This window comes from Notamacropus eugenii, chromosome 3 (genome assembly GCF_028372415.1).
Source record: "Notamacropus eugenii isolate mMacEug1 chromosome 3, mMacEug1.pri_v2, whole genome shotgun sequence".
Lineage (NCBI taxonomy): Eukaryota > Metazoa > Chordata > Mammalia > Diprotodontia > Macropodidae > Notamacropus > Notamacropus eugenii.
Window position 1 is genome coordinate 268,277,820 of NC_092874.1, and position 7,972 is coordinate 268,285,791.

Sequence of the window (7,972 nt, forward strand, 5' to 3'; positions counted from 1 at the left end):
GATACCTAGTGAAAACTTTCTGGAAGGACATGAACAAGAATGAGACAAATCAGTTATGGATAGGTTACAACCCACATCTGTATATACATAAAGAGGAGGTCACTGATCTGGTGGAACACTTCTGTCATTTTCCTCAAATTTTGAAGCCCTCCTTCCTTTCTAATCTTACCTTGTAACAAAAAAAAAAAAACAAAAAGAAAAACAAAAAAAACCCAAACAAACTGTTTTCCAGTTCAGTAAAGACATTTTTCAGTAAAACATGATGGCATTAATCAGAATATTCAACATTCTACAGCTTCAGCCTCCTGTCACTAGGGTAAAGAAGGGAATGTATTTAATCAACTGTCCTCTGGAACCAAGATTGATCATTGTATTTAATATGAAATTTTTATTTATGTGATTTAAGTCGTGTATATTATCTCTTAGCTCATTCATTTCCCTGCATTCATATCTTCCTATGTATCTCCAAATTTCTCATATACATTATTTTTTACAGCACAATAATATGCAAATACATTCACATGCTGTCACTTGTTCAGACATTATATTTTATTTGTTATCTTTTGCTCCCCCCAAAGTATTTTTATGAATATGTGGATTTGTATGCACTCTTTCTTTAGGTTGTATATGACCAGTAACTTGAAGTCTTGGTCAGAGGGAATGAGTTTAGTACCTTTTATGACATAATACAACAATCATAAAATATCTAACACAAAATATGAAAATTAATTTCTCATATTGTAATAAATCAGTAATTTAATCAACATATTTATATCTTCCAGGAAGACAAATATCAATCTATCCACACCAAGACTGTTGCCACATGATATTTCTATGTTATCTGAATTAATTCAATAATAGTTTATCTATTAGGAAGAGGAAACTTTTTCCTTCTTAAACATAAATCTGTGATTGGCACTATGTTGCAGTATGAAAAACCTTCATTGCCATGGCACATAAGAGGTACAATCTTATCTGAAACCAAAAGAATCGACTTCGTCCTTCATGCTTTTTGATTTGTTGCTTTATGACCCCCATACTTTGCACAGGATGGTTGGAATGCTAAAACAATATAATTTTAACAGAAACTAAGTGATCATTTGGGGGTGAGTTAGCTTAACATACAATTATATATACTATGGCCAGGCCTTAGGGTTCCCTTCCTGCCCTCAGATTTTTCCCTTGCAAAATGAGGTTAATAGTTTTACCTGACTCATAGGGTTAAGAAATGAAATAAAGCACTTTACAAGGTATAAAGGGCTGTCTATATTTTGATATCTCTATGTATCTACTAAAAGAGATTTATAGATATATAGATAGATATGTTAATCTTTATCTCTCTATAGATATACTCATATACATATATACACACATATATGTATATACATATATCTACATATATATACACATATGCATATATATGTGTGTGTGTGTGTGTGTGTGTGTGTGTATATATATATATATATATATATATATATATATATATATATAATTTGTTATCGATCAATTCCTCAGATAATTTAATCTAATGGAAGAGACATAAGAAATCATAATACAAGACAGTATATGAAATTGCAATTTATTTATTTTTTTTGATTTTTAATTTATTTATTTAACTTTTAACATGCATTTTCACAAAATTTTGGGTTCCAAATTTTCTCCCCATTTGTCCCCTTCCCCCACCCCAAAACACCGAGCATTCTGATCGCCCCTAACACCAATCTGCCCTCTCTTCTATCATCCCTCCCTTCCCTTCTCTTCATCTTCTCCTTTGTCCTGTAGGGCCAGATAACTTTCTATATCCCATTACCTGCATTTCTTATTTCCTAGTACCAAGAACAGTACTCAACAGTTGTTCCTAAAACTTTGAGTTCCAACTTCTGTTCATCCCTCCCTCCCCACCCATTCTCTTTGGGAAGGCAAGCAATTCAATATAAGCTATAGCTGTGTAGTTTTGCAAATGACTTCCATAATAGTCGTGTTGTGTAAGACTAACTATATTTCCCTCCATCCTATCCGGCCCCCCATTGCTTCCATTCTCTCTTTTGATCCTGTCCCTCCCCAAGAGTGTTGACTTCAGAATGCTCCCTCTTCCCATTGCCCTCCTTTCCATCATCCCCCCCACCCTGCTTAATCCCTTCTCTCCCACTTTCCTGTATTGTAAGATAGGTTTTCATATCAAAATGAGTGTGTATTTTATTCCTTCCTTGAGTCAAGTGTGATGAGAGTAAACTTCATGTTTTTCTCTCACCTCCCCTCTTTTTCCCTCCACTAAAAAGTCTTTTGCTTGCCTCTTTTATGAGAGATAATTTGCCCCATTCCATTTCTCCCTTTCTCCTCCCAAAATATTTCTCTCTCACTGCTTGATTTCATTTTTTTTAAGATATGTTCCCATCCTATTCCATTCACTCTGTGCTCTCTGTCTCTGTGTGCATGCGCGTGCGTGTGTGGGTGCGTGTGTGCATGTGTGTGTGTGCATGTGTGTGTGTGTGTGTACGTAATCCCACCAACTACCCAGATGCTGAAAAGTTTCAAGAGTTACAAATATTGTCTTTCCATGTAGTAATGTAAACAGTTCAACTTTAGTAAAGTCCCTTATGGCTTCTCTTTACTGTTTACATTTTCATGCTTCTCTTGATTCTTGTGTTTGAAAGTCAAATTTTCTTTTCAGCTCTCGTCTTTTCATCAAGAATGCTTGAAAGTCCTCGATTTCATTGAAAGACCAATTTTTCCCCTGAAGTATTATACTCAATTTTGCTGGGTAGGTGATTCTTGGTTTAAGTCCTAGTTCCTTTGACTTCTGGAATATCCTATTCCATGCCCTTCGATGCCTTAAGGTAGAAGCTGCTAGATCTTGTGTTATCCTGATTGTATTTCCACAACACATGAATTGTTTCTTTCTAGCTGCTTGCAATATTTTCTCCTTGACCAGGGAACTCTAGAATTTGGCCACAATGTTCCTAGAAGTTTCTTTTTTCAGATGTCTTTCAGGTGGTGATCTGTGGATTCCTTGAATACTTATTTTGCCCTCTGGTTCTAGAATCTCAGGGAAGTTTTCCTTGATAATTTCATGAAAGATGATGTCTAGGCTCCTTTTTTGATCATGGCTTTCCAGTAGTCCCATAATTTTTAAATTGTCTCTCCTGGATCTATTTTCCAGGTCAGTTGTTTTTCCAATGAGATATTTCACAATATCTTCCATTTTTCATTCTTTTGGTTTTGTTTTGTGATTTCTTGGTTTCTCATAAAGTCATTAGCCTCCATCTGTTCCATTCTAATTTTGAAAGAACTATTTTCTTCAGTGAGCTTTTGAACCTCCTTTTCCATCTGGCTAATTCTGCTTTTGAAAGCATGCTTCTCCTCATTGGCTTTTTGAACCTCTTTTGCCAATCGAGTTAGCCTATTTTTCAAGGTGTTATTTTCTTTAGCATTTTTTTGGGTCTCCTTTAGCAAGGTGTTGACCTGCTTTTAATGCTTTTCTTGCATCTCTCTTATTTCTCTTCCCAGTTTTTCTTCCACCCCTCTAACTTGATTTTTAAAATCCTTTTTGAGCTCTTCCATGTCCTGAGCCCATGGTATATTTATTTTGGATGTGTGGGATACAGAAGTCTTGACTTCTGTGTCTTTCCCTGATGGTAAGCATTGTTCTTCTTCATCAGAAAGGAAGGGAGGAGATACCTGTTCACCAAGAAAGTAACCTTCTATGGTCTTATTTTTTTCCCCTTTTCTGGGCATTTTCCCAGCCAGTGACTTGACTTCTGAGTGTCCTATCCACACCCACCTGGCCTCCAGATCTGCCCAGCCAGTGCTTGGGGTCTGAGAGTCAAATGCTGCTTCCCAGCCTCAGGGCTTTGGGTGGGGGCAGGGCTGCTATTCAGTGTGAGATTAAGTTCAGGTACTCAGGTCAGGGCAAGGCTGCCACATTGGGCTCAGTTCCCTCAGAGGGTTTATGCAGAGACCTTCAACAATGCATCCAAGGTCCTGCCTGCTTTGGGAGCCCTTGTCCCCTGCTGCCTCCACTGTTGCCTCAGCTGCTGCCTCTCCAGGGGGCCTGAGCTATGGGGACACCCCACTCCCCTCTCGACCAGCCAAAAAGACTCTCTCACAGACCTTTGGCACTTGCGGGTGGAGGGACCTGTGTGGCGGCTGGAGATTCCATCCCTGGAGCCTGCTTTGATCTGCTCCTCTGGGTGCTGCACAGCCAAGGCGGGGCTGGGCTCTGCTCTGGGTCCGGTGCATGACAGACCCTTCGGGTCAGTTTTTCAGGGCTCTCTGGAACAGGAATCTCCTCTACTCCATTGTTCTGTGGTTTCTGCTGCTACAGAATTTGTTGGGAGTTCTTTTTTACAGGTAATTTATGGTCTGTGGGTTTGGAGCTAACATATGTGTGTCTTTCTACTCCGCCATCTTGGCTCCTCTCCCAAAATTGCAATTTAAAAAAGAGCAAACATGGAACATCAAGGCAAGAATGAATATCCTAACTAAAAATAATTAGGATCATACAGTAACAGACCTAGGACTAGAATGGATGTAAAATACTTTGTAATGATGTGTTATTTAAAATTTTCAAAGAACTTTTCATAAATTATTTAAGTGATCACCAAAATAACCCTGTAAAATAGCTTCTATGTGGATTGCCACCAGTATGTTACACATGGTGAAACTGAGGCTAAGAGGGATTAAGTGATTTGCCCCTTAGTCATAAAACTAAGATATTTTCATTACAGAAGGCTTCATTAAAAACTCTAGTATTTGGATTAGGGACTGAAGAATAATGAACTGAAATCGGCTGTTGAAGGTGAGGATGAAGTGTGGGGATGACATTTCTGGTAGAGAGAATAGTAGATTTGGCATAGAAATGAAACCTGTTTTACAGATGAAGAAAACAAATCCCAATGATTTTAAGTGAGTGACCTGTCTGATTTTCATATATATATATACATAGATAGATAGATAGATACTTAGATAGATAGATACATAGATACATAGATACATAGATAGTAATTAGCAAAGTCAAAATTAAATCACATGTGCTCTGAATCTATATCTAGTGTTCCTTCGACTGTACTACGCTGCCTTTCAACAAAAGTATGAAAATAGGGAATACTTCCAAGCAACAGTGGAGTTCTCTTTGACTAGAATTTAGAAATAAAAAAAAGGGGGAGAGTAGGGGATAATGGGAAATGATTCTTAGAAAAATAGATTAGGGCCAGATAGAAGAGTGCCTTAAATGCTACCTAAGAAGTTTGAATTTTACTCGTTTAGCAATGGGAAACCAATATAGATTTTCATACATATCTCTCCTCTCCCCCTATTATTCTAATCTTTATTCCTGAATTGCATTTTGAAATCAAATTATTTAGTAACAATTGTACAATAATTTTGTACATTTGAACTGGGCACTTGAATCCATGCTTATTTCTTTTAAAATTGCATTACATTTTGAATTTCGACTTCATATTTGTATTTAATGTACTTGGGATTTCAATTATAGGGCCAGTTTCGAGAAAACAGTCCCTGTCCTCACAGCCTCACTTTAAAGTGGCATAAATTAACCTTGTTCCAAATGTAAGTGCCATCCTCTAATGATTTCAAAATAAAAGTTTCATGTCCAGTAGTTTTCAGCTGACATTTTCAAACAACATTAATGCTTCATTACCCAATTAATTATGAAAAAAGCCTTCCCACTAACTTCTAAGATGAATGTTTAGAAACATAGCTATGGAACCTAAGAAAGGGAGGAAATATCATATCGTCCTGCTCAGGTATTCAGGGAATATAAATTGGTAATTTTAGGTACAGTCATCCAAAAGTACACATTTTTAATGCTGTCCATATTTTATTTTTGTTTAGCCTTTTGCCTTTAACATCATAGCCATTTCCAGAAATATTACCTTCACTACTCAGTCTTACCTTATGACAAAGGAAAAAAAGGTTAACCAAAAAGAGAGTACTTTATCTGGAGTCAGAGAATATGAGTTCAAATCTAGTATATATTTTTTAAATTTATTAATTTTAAATACTTGAATTTAAATACAAAATAATAAAAGTAAAAGAAACATATTATAAACTTAACTACAAAATGAGAAAAGAAAAAAAAAGCGTTGCCATGTACACATCAGAATATGAGAGGATTTAAAAAATAAAGAAAAAATTTACATTTCAAGAAAGCCTGCTTAATAAATACTTGTCATTGTGTTCAGAGCTGTCCATCTTTTCTTTGTTTCCTTTGTGAGTTTTCTTTTGTTTTCTGTTGTGCTCTTCTTACTTTGTCTCCCCCTCCACCTCCCCCAAGAAGGCTACAATTAATCAGAGATAAATGTACACACAACACATATATACCTACCCATAATATGTATGTGTGTATGTGTGTGTGTGTGTGTGTGCATGTATATCACATAGTGGTCAGAAGAAGGGATACAAGGACACTCTCAAGATCTCTCTCAAGAACTTCACAATTGATTGTGTGACACGGGAGACACTGACACAAGACCACTAAGCATGGTGTGTCCACATCAAAAAATGTGCTGGGCTCTATGAGCAAAGCAGAATTGAAACAGCTCAAAGGAAATGTAGAATGCATATAATATGTAGAATGCATAGAGTATCCATCCCAATTGTTCACATGTGCCCAATCTGTGGTAGAGCATTCTGAGCTTGCATTGATCTGATCAGCCACAGATGGACACATTGAAACTTGACTTTATCATAGTAATGTCATTTTGGTCCTCTTTGAGAATGAAGTTACACACAAACATATATACACAAACATATACATACACACATAATTACACATCCATATACTTCGATATCTGTCATCATACTCATATGGAGACATATACATTTATATGCATCTATGTAAGACCATATTATAGTTGTTTGCCTTCTGTTTGCCTGAGAGTGGATAACATCATACCTCATAAATCAGAGTCCACATTTTCCTAAGTTTACTAATTCATCATTTCCTATACCATAGTAATATTCTAACCTTGTATAATCTAGTTATTTTAAGTAGTTTTAAAGAATATTGATTAATATGCCTGACATATAGTGTCATTTCCCTATATTTCTCTTCTGATTAAATCTATTTTAGTTTTAATTTTGTCTGAAATCATGATTACTACGCCCCACTTTCTTTTTTTCACTAATAAATTCTACTTCTGATCTTTAAGTCTGTGTATATCTTATTTCCTGTCCCTCCTGACTCTACTTCACTTCTACCCACTACTTAATCTACCCCTTAAAAGATCCCTCCCTTATCCTTCTGTTTCTATCTGAATTTGGACTTTGGTAGTCTACCGAGTAAACATGCTATTTCCTCTTTATCGTATTCCTATTAATCTTTCCTCCCTTATCTTCTCCCCCTTCCCTATCCCCTTAGTCTTTTATTTCTTTCACAGACACCAGGTTAAGGTCCTCTATTCTAGACCTATAATTCTAAGAATTAACCACAGTGATAGCACTGGAGAGCATATGGAAGTTTCTTTTTTCATCATCATGTACCTTTCCAAGAATAGTAGGGAGAGAAATTTCTAAATTTTTCTCTAGGGGCAGTACTGCATAACATAATTTGGCCTTCCAGCACTTGGCACAGTGTAGACCATAATGTGTAAATGTTTATTGATTAATTGATATTGACCTTTGCCTTCATGCCCTTTTTATTTGCATTATTATATTGTGCTTTTTTCCTAGTCATACTTATTTTGCTCTGTGTCCTTTTTAAAAATCTTCCATTTTCTCTGAAATGAAATAATTTAAAGGGGATAATAGAGTAGGAATAGTCAATTCCTATAGATGGCTCACTTGGAGATTGAAATGAATGGATGTCTGATGATACTCAGTATAGAAGCAAGGCCCAAAGAAAGTGCTTAGACAGTCTATAATGACAGAAAAGTTGTGAACTTCAATTCATAAAGTTGATTTGAATTTTATAGCAATATACTCAAGTAAAGCAATTGGGGAAAGGATTTCG